The 19274-nt window shown below is 49.4% G+C and overlaps 1 protein-coding gene across 7 annotated transcripts in view; it reads right to left on the bottom strand.

Moving 5' to 3' along the window:
- rassf7a (Ras association domain family member 7a) overlaps positions 1–19274 on the bottom strand; it is a 145250-nt gene that overhangs the window by 49778 nt on the left and 76198 nt on the right. Inside the window, exon 1 of one of the 7 annotated variants that reach the window (XM_068046739.1) lies at positions 16743–16800. The exons of the other annotated variants lie outside the window; for them this stretch is intronic. The gene's annotated coding sequence lies outside the window, so the exon portion shown is untranslated. Of the gene's footprint in view, positions 1–16742; positions 16801–19274 lie in introns of those variants that run through there. 7 annotated transcript variants of the gene reach the window in all.

Here is a 19274-nt window from a genome sequence, read left to right as displayed (position 1 = left end):
CTTGCTCAGCACCCCATTCACCTGCTTAAATATTTATTCCTTCCACCCCAGACGCACAGTGGCAGCAGTGTGTACCATCTACAAGATGCACTGCAGCAAATCAGCAAGGCTCCTTCGACAGCACCTTCCAAACCCACAACTTTTTCGGGTCTTAAAGGAGGTGACTAATGAGGTAGAAGATGTGTTGGTGTTAATTTTTCAAAATTCGCTAGATTCTGGAAAGGTTCCATCAGACTGGAAAATAGCAAATATAAGCCCTCTATTCAAGAAGGGGGCAAGCAGAAAATAGGTAACTCTTTGCCAGATAGCTTGACGTCTGTCATGGGGAAGGTGTTAGAATCGATCATTAAGGAGGCTATAGCTGGGCATTTAGAAGAACACAAGGTAATCGGGAATAGTCAGCATGGTTTTGTGAAAGGGAAATCACCTTTAACCTAATTATTGGAGTTCTTTGAAGGAGTAATTTGCGCTGTGGATAAAGGGGAACCCGTTAACATACTGTACTTGGATTTCCAGAAGGCATTTGACAAGGTGCTACATAAAAGGTTATTGCACAAAGTAGGAGCTCATGGTGTAATGAGTAACATATTAGAATTAAAATTAGAATTAGAATTAGAACATTACAGCGCAGTACAGGCCCTTCGGCCCTCGATGTTGCGCCAACCTGTGAAACCATCTGACCTACACTATTCCATTTTCATCCATATGTCTATCCAATGACCACTTAAATGCCCTTAAAGTTGGCGAGTCTACTACTGCTGCAGGCAGGGCGTTCCACGCCCCTACTACTCTCTGTGTAAAGAAACTACCTCTGACATCTGTCCTATATCTATCACCCCTCAACTTAAAGCTATGTCCCCTCGTGTTTGCCATCACCATTCGAGGAAAAAGACGCTCACTATCCACCCTATCTAACCCTCTGATTATCTTATATGTCTGTATTAAGTCACCTCTCCTCCTCCTTCTCTCTAACAAAAACAACCTCAAATCCCTCAGCCTTTCCTCGTTAGACCTTCCCTCCATACCAGGCAACATCCTAGTAAATCTCCTCTGCACCCTTTCCATAGCTTCCACATCCTTCCTATAATGCGGTGACCAGAACTGCACGCAATACTCCAGGTGCGGTCTCACCAGAGTTTTGTACAGCTGCAGCATGACCTCGTGGCTCCGAAACTCGATCCCCCTACTAATAAAAGCTAACACACCATATGCCTTCTTAACAGCCCTATTAACCTGGCTAGCAACCTTCAGGGATTTATGCACCTGGACACCAAGATCTCTCTGTTCATCTACACTACCAAGAATCTTCCCATTAGCCCAGTACTCTGCATTCCTGTTACTCCTTCCAAAGTGAATCACCTCGCACTTTTCCACATTAAACTCCATTTGCCATCTCTCAGCCCAGCTCTGCAGCCTATCTATGTCCCTCTGTACCCTACAACATCCTTCGGCACTATCCACAACTCCACCGACCTTAGTGTCATCTGCAAATTTACTAACCCACCCTTCTACACCCTCTTCCAGGTCATTTATAAAAATGACAAACAGCATTGGCCCCAAAACAGATCCTTGCGGTACACCACTAGTAACTAAACTCCAGGATGAACATTTGCCATCAACCATCACCCTCTGTCTTCTTTCAGCTAGCCAATTTCTGATCCAAAGCTCTAAATCACCTTCAACCCCATACTTCTGTATTTTCTGCAATAGCCTACCATGGGGAACCTTATCAAACGCCTTACTGAAATCCATATACACCACATCCACTGCTTTACCCTCATCCACCTGTTTGGTCACCTTCTCGAAAAGCTCAATAAGGTTTGTGAGGCACGACCTACCCTTCACAAAACCGTGCTGACTATCGCTAATAAACTTATTCTTTTCAAGATGATTATAAATCCTATCTCTTATAACCTTTTCCAACATTTTACCCACAACCGAAGTAAGGCTCACAGGTCTATAATTACAAGGGCTGTCTCTACTCCCCTTCTTGAACAAGGGGACCACATTTGCTATCCTCCAGTCTTCTGGCACTATTCCTGTCGACAATGACGACATAAAGATCAAGGACAAAGGCTCTGCAATCTCCTCCCTAGCTTCCCAGAGAATCCTAGGATAAATCCCATCTGGCCCAGGGGACTTATCTATTTTCACACTTTCCAAAATTGATAACACCTCCTCCTTGTGAATCTCAATCCCATCTAGCCTAGTAGCCTGAATCTCAGTATTCTCCTCGACAACATTTTCTTTCTCTACTGTAAATACTGACGCAAAATATTCATTTAACACTTCCCCTACCTCCTCTGATTCCACACACAACTTCCCACTACTATCCTTGATTGGCCCTAATCTAACTCTAGTCATTCTTTTATTCCTGATATACCTATAGAAAGCCTTAGGGTTTTCCCTGATCCTATCCGCCAATGACTTCTCGTGTCCTCTCCTTGCTCTTCTTAGCTCTCCCTTTAGATCCTTCCTGGCTAGCTTGTAACTCTCAAGCGCCCTAACTGAGCCTTCACATCTCATCCTAACATAAGCCTTCTTCTTCCTCTTGACAAGCGCTTCAACTTCTTTAGTAAACCACGGCTCCCTCGCTCGACAACTTCCTCCCTGCCTGACAGGTACATACTTATCAAGGACACGCAGTAGCTGCTCCTTGAATAAGCTCCACATTTCGATTGTTCCCATCCCCTGCAGTTTCCTTCCCCATCCTACGCATCCTAAATCTTGCCTAATCGCATCATAATTTCCTTTCCCCCAGCTATAATTTTTGCCCTGCGGTATATACCTGTCCCTGCCCATCGCTAAGGTAAACCTAACCGAATTGTGATCACTATCACCAAAGTGCTCACCTACATCTAAATCTAACACCTGGCCGGGTTCATTTCCCAGTACCAAATCCAATGTGGCATCGCCCCTGGTTGGCCTGTCTACATACTGTGTCAGAAAACCCTCCTGCACACACTGGACAAAAACTGACCCATCTAAAGTACTCGAACTATAGTATTTCCAGTCGATATTTGGAAAGTTAAAGTCCCCCATAACAACTACCCTGTTACTCTCGCCCCTGTCGAGAATCATCTTCGCTATCCTTTCCTCTGCATCTCTGGAACTATTTGGAGGTCTATAAAAGACTCCCAACAGGGTGACCTCACCTCTCCTGTTTCTAACCTCGGCCCATACTACCTCAGTAGACGAGTCCTCAAACGTCCTTTCTGCCGCTGTAATGCTCTCCTTGATTAACAATGCCACACCCCCCCCCTCTTTTACCATCTTCTCTGTTCTTACTGAAACATCTAAATCCCGGAACCTGCAACATCCATTCCTGCCGCTGCTCTACCCATGTCTCCCAAATGGCCACTACATCGAGATCCCAGGTACCAACCCATGCTGCAAGCTCACCCACCTTATTCCGGATGGATAGAAGATTGGCTGGCTGGCAGAAAACAGAGAGTATGCATTAATGGGTCCTTTTCTGATTGGCAGGATGTGACGAGTGGAAACCTGCAGGGGTCTGTGCTGGGGCATCAACTTTTTACAATTTATATCAATGACTTAAATGAGGGGAGTGATGGTATGGCAGCTAAATTTGCAGATGACACAAAGATAGGTAGGAAAGTATGTTGTGAAGAGGAAAAATAACCAATATACATTGGTTGAGTGAGTTGGCAAAAATCTGGCAGATGGATTATAATGTGGGAAAATGTGGAGGTGCTCACTTTGGCAGGAAGAATAAAAAAGCAGAGTATTAACAGAGAACGACTGCAGAAGACCGAGGTACAGAGGGATCTAGGTGTTCTAGTGCAGGAGTCACAAAAGGTTAGTATGCAGGTACAACAAGTAATAAAGAAGGTTAATGGAATGCTATCCTTTACTATGAGAGGAATTGAAAATAAAAGTAAGGATGTTATGCTTCAGTTTTGCAGGGCATTGGTGAGACCACATCTCGAATACTGTGTGCAGTTTTGGTCCATTATTTAAGGAAGGATGTGAATGCATTGGAGGTGGTTCAGAGGAGGTTTACTAGATTGATACCTGGAATGAGCAGGTTGTCTTATGAGGAAAGGTTGGACAGACTGGGCTTGTTTTCACTGGAGTTCAGAAGAGCGAGGGGAGATTTGATTGAAGTTTATAAGATCCTGAATGGTCTTGACAAGGTGGATGTGGAAAGGATGTTTCCTCTCCTGGGGGAGTCCAGAACGAGGGGGCACTGTTTTAAAATTAAAGGGTTGCGCTTTTAGGACAGAGATGATGAGAATTTTTTTCTCGGAGGGTTGTGCGACTTTGGAACTCTCTGTCTCGGAAGGTGGTGGAGGCGGGGTCATTGAATATATTTAAGGCGAGGGTGGATAGATACTTGTTGGGCAAGGGAATCAAAGATTATCGGGGGTAGATGGGAGTGTGGAATTCAAAACACAAACAGATCAGCCATAATCTTATTGAATGGTGGAACAGGCTCGAGGGGCCGAATGGCCTACTACTGCTTATAATTAGTATGCTCATCTTCTTTGGCCTCCTTGTCTCGAGAGACAATGGATAAGCGCCTGGAGGTGGTCAGTGGTTTGTGGAGCAGCGCCTGGAGTGGCTGTAAAGGCCAATACTAGAGTGACAGACTCTTCCACAGGTGCTGCAGATAAAATTGGTTGTCGGGGCTGTTACACAGTTGGCTCTTCCCTTGCGCTTCTGTCTTTTTTCCTGCCAACTGCTAAGTCTCTTTGACTCGCCACTCTTTAGCCCCGCCTTAATGACTGCCCGCCAGTATGCTCATATGACCTCTATTACCTAGGAGGACAAGGGCAGCAAATACATGGGAACACCACCACCTGCAAGTTCCTCTCCAAGTCACACACCATCCTGACTTGGAACTATATCGCCGTTCCTTCACTGTCACTGGGTCAAAATCCTGGAACTCCCTTCCTAACAGCACTGTGGGTGTACCTACCCCACATGGACTGCAGCGGTTCAAGAAGGCAGCTCACCACCACCTTCTTAAGGGCAATTAGGGATGGGCAATAAATGCTGGCCTAACCAGCGATGTCCACATCCCATCAACAATTTTTTAAAAACGCATGGGATGTCCTGAGATTGTGAAAAGTGCGATGTAAATGCAAGTTCTTTCTTTCTTGAATATCACACAAACAACAATCAGACTAACTCCAAACAAGAAGATTAGATTTACGAATGGTTCGTTACTGGTTACAGAAACACCTATGTCACAGTTAAATATCCGTGGGTATGTTGGTGTGTATCAGTGCCCGCTTGTGCTGCACACCCACTTTCTGCACTCAGTGATAGAACATTCCCACTGGACAGGAGTCATAATAACACTGTGTTGTGTCCCTGTGGATAGATATAAATAAAATTCTGTGTCCAGAGGGAAAAAGGGAGAGAGAGATACAGGGCGCAGGCTGAGGCACAGAGATTGGGAAGAGAGAGAGAGAGAGACTGAGGTGTGACAGAGAGATTGAGAATGATAGAGATATGGTGAAAGACAGAAATGGAGAGAGAGAAAGGGTACAACAGAAAGACAGACAGGGTGAGGCGGAGAGAGATACAAAGAGAGAGAAAGAGAGTGCAAGCGAGAGACAGGGTGAGGGAGAGATAGGGAGAGACATAGGGAAAGAAAAAGAGCGAGGGACAGAGTGAAGGGGCAGAGACAGAGATCTCGTGAGAGGGAGAAAGACATAGTGAGGGCAAGGGAAAGGGGAAGAGAGAGCACGAGAGGACAGAAAGGGGGAAAGCAAGAGATGGTGAACAAGAGAGAAGGGGAAAGAGAAAGGGAGAAATTGAAATCCAAAATTAAAAAAATATTTAATAGATTTTCGGAAGTATTTGCCGAGGAGGATCAGTTTCTGGTTTCAGGGACAACCTGTTTCGGGAGTGAGGTAAGCGGGACAGTCACTGTGCCGTATGACAGGAGATCTGAGAGTTTATCATCAACTGCAACTTTTAGACATAGACGTGCCTAATGTTGTTTCCACAAGTGGTTCTGGCACGATTGGCAAACGACAGGTCAGTGTCACTGGGCTGTGTTGCAGGCTGGTCGGAGACAGGACACGTGTCCCACAGGCTAGAAGACACTATGGGATATCCTGAGGTTAGGAAAGGTGTTGTCCTCTCTATCACTAAGACTGCCTATTACCACCTCCGTAACATCGCCCACCTCCGTAACATCGCCCACCTCCGACCTGTCTCAGCTCATCTGCTGCTGACACCCTCATCTATGCCATTGTTACCGCCAGACTTGACGATTCCAATGCACTCCGAGCTGGTCTCCCACATTCACCCTCAGTCAACTGCTGCCCGTATTCTAACTCCTGCCAAGTCCCCGTTCACCCATCACCCCTGCACTTGCTAACCTACATCGGCTCCCAGTTCGGCAAAGCCTCGATTTTAAAATTCTCATCTTCGTATTGAAAGACGGCCTCACCCCTCCCTATCTCTGTAACCTCCTCCAGCCCCACAACCCTGCACTTGACATCAAGGCAACATTTGACCGAGTACGGCATCAAGGAGCCCTAGCAAAACTGGAGTCAATGGGAATCAGGGGGAAAATTCTCTACTGGTTAGAGTTATACCTAGCACAAAGGAAGATGGCTGTGGTTGTTGGAGGTCAATCATCTCAGCTCCAGGACATCACTGCAGGAGTTCCTCAGGGTAGTGTCCTAGGCCCAACCATCTTCAGCTGCTTCATCAATGACGTTCCTTCAATTATAAGGTCAGAAGTGGGGATGTTTGCTGATGATTGCACAATGTTCAGCACCATTCACAACTCCTCAGATACTGAAGCAGTCTGTGTAGAAATGCAGCAAGACCTGGACAATATCCAGGCTTGGGCTGATAAGTGGCAAGTAACATTCGTGCCACACAAGTGCCAGTCAATGACCATCTCCAACAAGAGGGAATCTAGCCATCTTCCCTTGACATTCAATAGCATTACCATCGCTGAATCCCCCACTATCAACATCCTGGGGGCTACCATTGACCAGAAACTGAACTACATCAGAGGCTGGGAATCTTGTGGCGAGTAGCTCACTCCTGACTCACCAAAGCCTGTCCACCATCTACAAGGCACAGGTCAGGGGTTTGATGGAATACTCTCCACTTGCCTGGATGGGTGCAGCTCCAACAACACTCAAAACGTTCTACACCATCCAGGACAAAGCAGCCCACTTGATTGGCACCCCATCCACCACCTTCAACAGTAGCAGCAGTGTGTACCATCTACAAGATGCACTGCAGCAATGCACCAAGGCTCCTTAGACAGCACCTTCCAAACCTGCCACCTCTACCACCTAGAAGGACAAGGGCAGCAAATGCTTCGGAACACCACCACCTGCAAGTTCCCCTCCAAGTCACACACCATCCTGACTTGGAACTATATCGCCGTTCCTTCAGTGTCGCTGGGTGAAGATCCTGGAACTCCCTTCCTAACAGCACTGTGGGTGTACCTACCCCACATGGACTGCAGCGGTTCAAGAAAGCAGCTCACCACCACCTTCTCAAGGGCAATTAGGGATGGGCAATAAATGGTGGCCTGGCCAGCGATGCCCACATCCCATGAATGAATAAAAAAAATCTCTGTAACCTCCTCCAGCCCCTACAACCCTCCCTATCTCTGTAACCTCCTCCAACCCTCCAACCCTCCTCCAACCCTACAATGCTCCCTATCTCTGTAACCTCCTTACAACCTTCCATATCTCTGTAACCTCCTCCAACCCTCCAACCCTCCTCCAACCCTACAACGCTCCCTATCTCTGTAGCCTCCTCCAGCCCCTACAACCCTCCCTATCTCTGTGACCTCCTCCAGTCCTACAACCCTCCCTATCTCTGTAACCTCCTCCAGTCCTACAACACTCCCTATCTCTGTAGCCTCCTCCAGCCCCTACAACCCTCCCTATCTCTGTAACCTCCTCCAACCCTCCCTATCTCTGTAACCTGCAGTCCCTACAACTCTCCCTATCTCTGTAACCTCCTCCTGCCCCTACAACTCTCCCTATCTCTGTAACCTCCTCCAGTCCTACAACACTCCCTATCTCTGTAGCCTCCTCCAGCCCCTACAACACTCCCTATCTCTGTAACCTCCTCCTGCCCCTACAACTCTCCCTATCTCTGTAACCTGCAGCCCCTACAACTCTCCCTATCTCTGTAACCTCCTCCTGCCCCTACAATTCTCCCTATCTCTGTAACCTCCTCCTGCCCCTACAACTCTCCCTATCTCTGTAACCTCCTCCAGTCCTACAACACTCCCTATCTCTGTAGCCTCCTCCAGCCCCTACAACACTCCCTATCTCTGTAACCTCCTCCTGCCCCTACAACTCTCCCTATCTCTGTAACCTGCAGCCCCTACAAATCTCCCTATCTCTGTAACCTCCTCCTGCCCCTACAATTCTCCCTATCTCTGTAACCTCCTCCAGCCCCTACAACTCTCCCTATCTCTGTAACCTCCTCCTGCCCCTACAATTCTCCCTATCTCTGTAACCTCCTCCTGCCCCTACAACTCTCCCTGTCTCTGTAACCTCCTCCAGCCCCTACAACTCTCCCTGTCTCTGTAACCTCCTCCAGCCCCGACAACCATCAGAGATCTCTGCACTGCTCTAATTCTGGCCTCTTGTGCCTCCTGTTCTGGAATGACTGCCTCAGTTTTAATCGCTTCACCACTGGCAGTTGTGTATTTAGCTGCCTGGGCCCCAAGCTCTGGAATTCCCTCCCTAAACCACTCTGCCTCTCTCTCCTCCTTCAAGATGTTTCTTTAAAACCTACCTCTTTGACCAAACTTCCAGTCACCTGTCCTAATATCTCCTTATATGCCTCAGAGTCAAATTTTGTCTGATAATATTCCTGTGAAGCACCTTGGGAATTTTTCATTTCATTCAGGTGCTATCTCAATGCAGGTTGTTGTTTTTGGGTCATTAAACTAGTCAGAGAATTCCCATTAACATTCCTGCTATTCAAGTTTGTAACATTTTCCACCTGTTATATCTCAATCGTGTGGAATGTTCTCCAACCTGTTTGGAGCACTGTCTCACTCTGACCAACACAGAGACTGACACACAAAGAATGCATGACATCAAACTCAGGCCGACTCCACTCCTTCCCCCACTCAGTCAGCAGGTCCTGAGAAGCTGCTCTGAAAATATTTTCGCAACCAAAATGTGTGTGACCCTGTTACTCCAACATCAGCGATAACTAGGCAATCATTAACTTTTTCAGTAAGTTATTGTATAAACACTAGTTACTTCTTACTTTCTATTTATTGACTTTTACTTCACCTGTGCCTCAGTTCTCAGTTTAGGTGCAGGCCGAGAGAAAGGATGAATTATTAATGTCTCCTGAGGCCTTTAAATCCTCTCCATTTCAGACCTCACTCAACTTAGTTCTCATCCCCACCACCCCCTCCCCTACCAGAACCCCCTCCCCTACCAGAGCCCCTCCCCTACTAGAACCCCCTCCCCTACCAGAGCCCCCTCCCCTACCAGAACCCTCTCCCCTACCAGAACCCCCTCACCAGCCACCCCCTCCCCTACCAGAACCCCCTCCCCTACCAGAGCCCCCTCCCCTACTGGCACTCCCTCCCATGGCACCCCCTCCCCATCCCTCTCCTCCCCTACCAGAACCTCCTCCCCACCCCCTCCTTCCCTACCAGCACTCCTTCCCCAGCCCCCTCCCCCACCAGCAACCGCACCCACCCCCCAGCCAATCCTTCCCCCAACAGCACCTCCTGCCCTAGCCCTGCCTCCCCAATGGCACCCACCAACTCAGCCACCCCCATTGGCACACCCCTCTCCCAGCACCCCCACCGTAACTCCTGGTCAATTTGCTAAGTTGTTGTGATCTGGAACGTGCTGCCTGAAAGGGCGGTGGAAGCAGATTCAATAGTAACTTTCAAAAGGGAATTGGAGAAATACTTGAAAAGTAAATATTTGCAGGGCTGTGGGGGAAGAGCAGAGGGATTGGGATTAATTTGGATAGCTCTTTCAAAGAGCCAGCACAGGCACAATGGGCCGAATGCCCCCTCCCCTCTACTGTATCATTCTATGATTCTTTCATATCCACAGTATTCTGCATTTTATTAGCACAAAGAATGTTAGAGCTTCCTCTACTTCCGGAAGAAAACTAAAAGTGATATCATTCAAGTCGGTGTTGACAGCAGAGAGAGAATCCAGGAAGAACCGTCCAGTCTGCGGAAAGCCAGCAATCGAGAAAATGCCATCAGCATTTCATGGGATGTTCTGAATTCCGGAGCACAGACAGGTTAAGCTGTTTTATCTCAGAATGATGAATTCATGCTTTCCATTACTGGGTGCATTACAGCTCCTGAGAACCAGCAGACATTTCACCCTCATTTATTGTTGCCACATTTCTCTTTCCCCAAGGAATTATGCTTTGTGAAGCCTATCTTTAGGATGATTGGTTAAACCCAAGGCCCCGCCTGCCCTCTCAGGTGGATCTAAAAGGTCCCACGGCTACTATTTTGAAGACGAGCAGGGGAATTCTCCCCAGTGTTCTGGTCAACATTAATCCCTCAGTCAACACTGGTAAAAAAAAATGAGCTGGTCACTGGTCTTATTGCTGTTTGTGGGAGCTTGCCTCATTTCCTACATTACAACAGTGATGACACTTCATTAGCTGTAAAGTGCTTTGGAACATCCTAAGGTTGTGAAAGGCGCTATATAAATGCAAGTTCTTCTTGAGCTTTGGAAATTATTTGAACCGTCTTGGATTCCTTCATGAGAATTTTGTCTCAGAAATTCAGCCAGTGTTACCCAGGGTGGGGGGGCGCGGGGGGGAGTAAAAATCGCACGATTGTACAATTGGCTTCTTATCTGAAATCAAAAGTTTGTCACTTCAGTGTGTAGAGGCTGAGTAAAGTGGGTGAACCGTATAAACATTAATCACTTCCCAATCTTCTGACAGAATTGCATGCAAATATTATTCAGCCTGATAATGCAATCTGCTGCTGCCCAGTATCGATGAAACCATGGGATGGAGGAGTGTTCAAGGGACAGGATGGTCGAACTTTAAATACCTTCGGAGACTGCCCCGCTTTGTTTGTGCAGTTGGAGGAGAGACTGTTTTATCACAGTCCAGGCGTTTAAGCCGTATAGTGGATAACATCAGGGTCACTGCGTCACAGTGCTGCAATAAGTCAGACTCCATTTTTATTAACTATCTTCTGTTAGATTGGGATTGCATTACAAAGAGGGAGAGTCTCTTATATTTCGAGTTTCCACACTTGGAAAAATTTGTGGAGGCAGCTCATCTTGATTTGACAACAGAATCCAGGCGAACACTCCCAGTGCAGTACTGAGGGAGTGCTGCACTGTCGGAGGGTCAGTACTGAGGGAGTGCTGAACTGTCGGAGGGTCAGTACTGAGGGAGTGCTGCACTGTCAGAGGGTCAGTACTGAGGGAGTGCTGCACTGTCAGAGGGTCAGTACTGAGGGAGTGCTGCATTGTTCGAGGGTCAGTACTGAGGGAGTGCAGCACTTCGGAGGGTCAGTACTGAGGGAGTGCTGCACTGTCGGAGGGTCAGTACTGAGGGAGTGCTGCACTGTCGGAGGGTCAGTACTGAGGGAGTGCTGCACTGTCAGAGGGTCAGTACTGAGGGAGTGCTGCACTGTCAGAGGGTCAGTACTGAGGGAGTGCTGCACTGTCAGAGGGTCAGTACTGAGGGAGTGCTGCATTGTTCGAGGGTCAGTACTGAGGGAGTGCAGCACTTCGGAGGGTCAGTACTGAGGGAGTGCTGCATTGTCGGAGGGTCAGTACTGAGGGAGTGCTGCACTGTCGGAGGGTCAGTACTGAGGGAGTGCTGCATTGTCGGAGGGTCAGTACTGAGGGAGTGCTGAACTGTCCGAGGGTCAGGATTGAGGGAGTGCTGCACTGTCGGAGGGTCAGTACTGAGGGAGTGCTGCATTGTCGGAGGGTCAGTACTGAGGGAGTGCAGCAATGTCGGAGGGTGAGTACTGAGGGAGTGCTGCACTGTCAGAGGGTCAGTACTGACGGAGTGCTGCACTGTCGGAGGGTCAGTACTGAGGGAGTGCTGCACTGTCAGAGGGTCAGTACTGAGAGAGTGCTGCACTGTCAGAGGGTCAGTACTGAGGGAGTGCTGCACTGTCAGAGGGTCAGTACTGAGGGAGTGCTGAACTGTCGGAGGGTCAGTACTGAGGGAGTGCTGAACTGTCGGAGGGTCAGTACTGAGGGAGTGCTGCACTGTCAGAGGGTCAGTACTGAGGGAGTGCTGCATTGTCGGAGGGTCAGTACTGAGGGAGTGCTGCATTGTTCGAGGGTCAGTACTGAGGGAGTGCTGCACTTCGGAGGGTCAGTACTGAGGGAGTGCTGCACTGTCAGAGGGTCAGTACTGAGGGAGTGCTGCATTGTCGGAGGGTCAGTACTGAGGGAGTGCTGCATTGTTCGAGGGTCAGTACTGAGGGAGTGCTGCACTTCGGAGGGTCAGTACTGAGGGAGTGCTGCATTGTTCGAGGGTCAGTACTGAGGGAGTGCTGCACTGTCGGTGGGTCAGTACTGAGGGAGTGCTGCATTGTCGGAGGGTCAGTACTGAGGGAGTGCTGCATTGTTCGAGGGTCAGTACTGAGGGAGTGCTGCACTTCGGAGGGTCAGTACTGAGGGAGTGCTGCATTGTCGGAGGGTCAGTACTGAGGGAGTGCTGCATTGTTCGAGGGTCAGTACTGAGGGAGTGCTGCACTGTCGGAGGGTCAGTACTGAGGGAGTGCTGCACTGTCAGAGGGTCAGTACTGAGGGAGTGCTGCACTGTCAGAGGGTCAGTACTGAGGGAGTGCAGCAATGTCGGAGGGTCAGTACTGAGGGAGTGCTGCATTGTTCGAGGGTCAGTACTGAGGGAGTGCTGCACTGTCGGAGGGTCAGTACTGAGGGTGTGCTGCATTGTCGGCGGGTCAGTACTGAGGGAGTGCTGCACTGTCAGAGGGTCAGTACTGAGGGAGCGCTGCACTGTCAGAGGGTCAGTACTGAGGGAGCGCTGCACTGTCAGAGGGTCAGTACTGAGGGAGTGCTGCATTGTCGGAGGGTCAGTACTGAGGGAGTGCAGCAATGTCGGAGGGTCAGTACTGAGGGAGCGCTGCACTGTCAGTGGGTCAGTACTGAGGGAGCGCTGCACTGTCAGAGGGTCAGTACTGAGGGAGCACCGCACTGTCAGAGGGTCAGTACTGAGGGAGTGCTGCATTGTCGGAGGGTCAGTACTGAGGGAGTGCAGCAATGTCGGAGGGTCAGTACTGAGGGAGTGCAGCATTGTTCGAGGGTTCGTACTGAGGGAGTGCTGCACTGTCGGAGGGTCAGTACTGAGGGTGTGCTGCATTGTCGGAGGGTCAGTACTGAGGGAGTGCTGCATTGTTCGAGGGTCAGTACTGAGGGAGTGCTGCACTGTCGGAGGGTCAGTACTGAGGGAGAGCTGCATTGTCGGAGGGTCAGTACTGAGGGAGTGCTGCATTGTTCGAGGGTCAGTACTGAGGGAGTGCTGCACTTCGGAGGGTCAGTACTGAGGGAGTGCTGCATTGTCGGAGGGTCAGAACTGAGGGAGTGCTGCATTGTTCGAGGGTCAGTACTGAGGGAGTGCTGCACTGTCGGAGGGTCAGTACTGAGGGAGTGCTGCACTGTCAGAGGGTCAGTACTGAGGGAGCGCTGCACTGTCAGAGGGTCAGTACTGAGGGAGCGGTGCACTGTCGGAGGGTCAGTACTGAGGGAGTGCAGCAATGTCGGAGGGTCAGTACTGAGGGAGTGCTGCATTGTTCGAGGGTCAGTACTGAGGGAGTGCTGCACTGTCGGAGGGTCAGTACTGAGGGTGTGCTGCATTGTCGGCGGGTCAGTACTGAGGGAGTGCTGCACTGTCAGAGGGTCAGTACTGAGGGAGTGCAGCAATGTCGGCGGGTCAGTACTGAGGGAGTGCTGCACTGTCAGAGGGTCAGTACTGAGGGAGTGCAGCAATGTCGGAGGGTCAGTACTGAGGGAGTGCTGCACTGTCGGAGGGTCAGTACTGAGGGTGTGCTGCATTGTCGGAGGGTCAGTACTGAGGGAGTGCTGCACTGTCGGAGGGTCAGTACTGAGGGAGTGCTGCACTGTCAGAGGGTCAGTACTGAGGGAGTGCAGCAATGTCGGAGGGTCAGTACTGAGGGAGCGCTGCACTGTCAGAGGGTCAGTACTGAGGGAGCGCTGCACTGTCAGAGGGTCAGTTCTGAGGGAGCGCTGCACTGTCAAAGGGTCAGTACTGAGGGAGCGCTGCACTGTCAGAGGGTCAGTACTGAGGGAGTGCTGCATTGTCGGAGGGTCAGTACTGAGGGAGTGCAGCAATGTCGGAGGGTCAGTACTGAGGGAGTGCTGCATTGTTCGAGGGTCAGTACTGAGGGAGTGCTGCACTGTCGGAGGGTCAGTACTGAGGGTGTGCTGCATTGTCGGCGGGTCAGTACTGAGGGAGTGCTGCACTGTCGGAGGGTCAGTACTGAGGGTGTGCTGCATTGTCGGCGGGTCAGTACTGAGGGAGTGCTGCACTGTCAGAGGGTCAGTACTGAGGGAGCGCTGCACTGTCAGAGGGTCAGTACTGAGGGAGTGCTGCATTGTCGGAGGGTCAGTACTGAGGGAGTGCAGCAATGTCGGAGGGTCAGTACTGGGGGAGTGCTGCATTGTTCGAGCGTCAGTACTGAGGGAGTGCTGCACTGTCGGAGGGTCAGTACTGAGGGAGTGCTGCATTGTTCGAGGGTCAGTACTGAGGGAGTGCTGCATTGTTCGAGGGTCAGTACTGAGGGTGTGCTGCATTGTCGGCGGGTCAGTACTGAGGGAGTGCTGCACTGTCAGAGGGTCAGTACTGAGGGAGCGCTGCACTGTCAGAGGGTCAGTACTGAGGGAGTGCTGCATTGTCGGAGGGTCAGTACTGAGGGAGTGCAGCAATGTCGGAGGGTCAGTACTGAGGGAGTGCTGCATTGTTCGAGCGTCAGTACTGAGGGAGTGCTGCACTGTCGGAGGGTCAGTACTGAGGGAGTGCTGCATTGTCGGAGGGTCAGTACTGAGGGAGTGCAGCAATGTCGGAGGGTCAGTACTGAGGGAGTGCTGCATTGTTCGAGCGTCAGTACTGAGGGAGTGCTGCACTGTCGGAGGGTCAGTACTGAGGGAGCGCTGTACTGTCAGACGGTCAGTACTGAGGGAGCGCTGCACTGTCGGAGGGTCAGTACTGAGGGAGTGCTGCATTGTTCGAGGGTCAGTACTGAGGGAGTGCTGCACTGTCGGAGGGTCAGTACTGAGGGAGTGCTGCATTGTTCGAGGGTCAGTACTGAGGGAGTGCTGCACTGTCGGAGGGTCAGTACTGAGGGAGTGCTGCATTGTCGGAGGGTCAGTACTGAGGGAGTGCAGCAATGTCGGAGGGTCAGTACTGAGGGAGTGCTGCATTGTTCGAGCGTCAGTACTGAGGGAGTGCTGCACTGTCGGAGGGTCAGTACTGAGGGAGTGCTGCATTGTTCGAGGGTCAGTACTGAGGGAGTGCTGCACTGTCGGAGGGTCAGTACTGAGGGAGTGCTGCACTGTCGGAGGGTCAGTACTGAGGGTGTGCTGCATTGTCGGAGGGTCAAGAAGGCAGCTCACCACCACCTTCTCAAGGGCAATTAGGGATGGGCAATAAATGCTGGCCAAGCCAACGACGCCCACATCCTTTGAATGAATGATTTTTAAAAAAGAGTTCCAGAGCTTAAGGCCTAGGCAACTGAAGGCACAGCCACCAACACTGGAGTGATAATCGTTAGGGATGTACAGTGGCCAGAATTGGAGGAGCACAGATACCTTGACAGCCAAATCTCTCACATGTATAGATTTGTGTTTGCCGTACCAGAGAATGGTACAGCCTAGAAGGAGGCCATTCAGCCCATCATGTTCATGATGACTGTTTGAAAGAGCTATCAAATTAGTCCCACTTCCCCTGCTCTTTCCCCCGCAAATGTTTTACCTTCAAATATTTATCTGATTCCTTGTTGAAAGTTACTATTGAATCTGCTTCCACCGTCCTTTCAGGCAACGAGTTCCAGATCATCATTATTCACTGTGTAAAAAACATTCTCATCTCCCTCTATGGTTCTTTTGCCAATCCCTTAAAACGTCCAGATTTTTACTTTCAGTACATAAAAATGTAAGAACATAAGATATAGGAGCAGGAGTTGACCATCAAGCCTGCTCCACTGTTTAATATGATCATGGCTGATCTTAGGATTCAACTCCACTTTCCCGCCCGCTCCCCATATCGCTTGATTCCCTGAGAGACCAAAAATCTATCTATCCCAGACTTAAAAATATTCAATGATGGAGCATCCACAACCCTCTGGGGGAGAGAATTCCAAAGATTCACAACTCTGAGTGCAGTAATTTCTCCTCATCTCAGTCCTGAATGATTGACCCCTTATCCTGAGACTGTGTCCCCGTGTTCTAGACTCCCCGACCAGCGGAAACAATCTCTCAGTATCTACCCGATCCAGCCCCTTTAGAATCTTATATGTTTCAATGAGATCACATCTCTTTGTTCTAAACTCCAGAGAGTATAGACAACCCCCTCATCCCAGGAACCAGTTTAGTGAACCTTTGCTCCGTACTGCCTTCAGTTGAAGTATACTCTTTCCCTACAGTAGAAGATTGGATAATGCAGTGAGTCTAATATCTGCTGCAGCAGAAGCAGCGAGCGAAGGCATTATACCCCTCCCTCTCCCAGGGTGGTAAGCAAATTGTAAGTGCCCTTACCATTCCTCCGACAGAGATTAGGGGAGAGAGGGTTCAAAACGAGGAAACTCTCAGCATGAAAACACGAGCGTTGTGATGTTGGTGCTGTGAAATTGAATATAGGAATGTGGAGATGAGATCGGGCTGACGTAACAAATGTTTAACAAAGCAACTCTTGGTTCTGGTTAAGGTTTTCAGAGGCAGGAGGTCAGAGACTGAAAGCCTGAAATAAAATCCTGATAACTTCCTAGCACACAAAGCAGCTCAGATAACCTGACTGAGCACTGCCTGGGAAGCACCTGTTCGTGGGACAGTGAGTTTCAGTTCCTACTGATCAACAAAGAGTCACAGAGGAACAGTTTGGTGTTGTATGCTGGGGAGCGAGGATGTAACTGCTGCGTAAAGAGGTCTAATTTAGGGAGCCAATCTCCGTGTACAAATAGTGTCAGAAACACGTCTGGTGCTATATTAATTCTGGCTATGTAGAGATGTCACTGGCGACTGGCCCCTTGAATACACTAACAAGGGTCCAAACTGGAAATTAATTTGCCCCGAGTGAACAGCTGTTGGACTCACTGCATTATCCAATCTCTCCGCAGCCAATCAGGGGAGGGGTTCTTAAAGAACCACTGGAGACCACCAACAAAACGTATGTTTTTCCAAAGTCGTCCTCTCCTGTCCCCACCTTAATTCAGCAAGCCACTTCCAACCCCCACTAGCCCCAGGACTCACACACCTCCCAGACTCCCCCCACCCTCCCAGACTACCCACCCCACCCTCCCAAACCCTTCCCGCACCCTTCCAGACATCTCCCCCCCACCCTCCCAGACTCGTCTACTGAGGTAGTATGGGCCGAGGTTAGAAACAGGAGAGGTGAGGTCACCCTGTTGGGAGTCTTTTATAGACCTCCAAATAGTTCCAGAGATGCAGAGGAAAGGATAGCGAAGATGATTCTCGACAGGGGCGAGAGTAACAGGGTAGTTGTTATGGGGGACTTTAACTTTCCAAATATCGACTGGAAATACTATAGTTCGAGTACTTTAGATGGGTCAGTTTTTGTCCAGTGTGTGCAGGAGGGTTTTCTGACACAGTATGTAGACAGGCCAACCAGGGGCGATGCCACATTGGATTTGGTACTGGGTAATGAACCCGGCCAGGTGTTAGATTTAGATGTAGGTGAGCACTTTGGTGATAGTGATCACAATTCGGTTAGGTTTACCTTAGCGATGGGCAGGGACAGGTATATTCCGCAGGGCAAGAATTATAGCTGGGGGAAAGGAAATTATGATGCGATTAGGCAAGATTTAGGATGCGTAGGATGGGGAAGGAAACTGCAGGGGATGGGAACAATCGAAATGTGGAGCTTATTCAAAGAGCAGCTACTGCGTGTCCTTGATAAGTATGTACCTGTCAGGCAGGGAGGAAGTTGTCGAGCGAGGGAGCCGTGGTTTACTAAAGAAGTTGAAGCGCTTGTCAAGAGGAAGAAGAAGGCTTATGTTAGGATGAGACGTGAAGGCTCAGTTAGGGCGCTTGAGAGTTACAAGCTAGCCAGGAAGGATCTAAAGGGAGAGCTAAGAAGAGCAAGGAGAGGACACGAGAAGTCATTGGCGGATAGGATCAGGGAAAACCCTAAGGCTTTCTATAGGTATATCAGGAATAAAAGAATGACTAGAGTTAGATTAGGGCCAATCAAGGATAGTAGTGGGAAGTTGTGTGTGGAATCAGAGGAGATAGGGTAAGTGTTAAATCAATATTTTGCGTCAGTATTTACAGTAGAGAAAGAAAATGTTGTCGAGGAGAATACTGAGATTCAGGCTACTAGGCTAGATGGGATTGAGGTTCACAAGGAGGAGGTGTTATCAATTTTGGAAAGTGTGAAAATAGATAAGTCCCCTGGGCCAGATGGGATTTATCCTAGGATTCTCTGGGAAGCTAGGGAGGAGATTGCAGAGCCTTTGTCCTTGATCTTTATGTCGTCATTGTCGACAGGAATAGTGCCGGAAGACTGGAGGATAGCAAATGTTGTCCCCTTGTTCAAGAAGGGGAGTAGAGACAGCCCTGGTAATTATAGACCTGTGAGCCTTACTTCGGTTGTGGGTAAAATGTTGGAAAAGGTTATAAGAGACAGGATGTATAATCATCTTGAAAAGAATAAGCTCATTAGCGATAGTCAGCACGGTTTTGTGACGGGTAGGTCGTGCCTCACAAACCTTATTGAGTTTTTCGAGAAGGTGACCAAGCAGGTGGATGAGGGTAAAGCAGTGGATGTGGTGTATATGGATTTCAGTAAGGCGTTTGATAAGGTTCCCCACGGTAGGCTATTGCAGAAAATACGGAAGTATGGGGTTGAAGGTGATTTAGAGCTTTGGATCAGAAATTGGCTAGCTGAAAGAAGACAGAGGGTGGTGGTTGATGGCAAATGTTCATCCTGGAGTTTAGTTACTAGTGGTGTACCGCAAGGATCTGTTTTGGGACCACTGCTGTTTGTCATTTTTATAAATGACCTGGAAGAGGGTGTAGAAGGGTGGGTTAGTAAATTTGCGGATGACACTA

This window comes from Heterodontus francisci, chromosome 14 (genome assembly GCF_036365525.1).
Source record: "Heterodontus francisci isolate sHetFra1 chromosome 14, sHetFra1.hap1, whole genome shotgun sequence".
Lineage (NCBI taxonomy): Eukaryota > Metazoa > Chordata > Chondrichthyes > Heterodontiformes > Heterodontidae > Heterodontus > Heterodontus francisci.
Note: the sequence above shows the minus strand (reverse complement) of the source record. Positions and strands in the feature narration are given on the sequence as shown.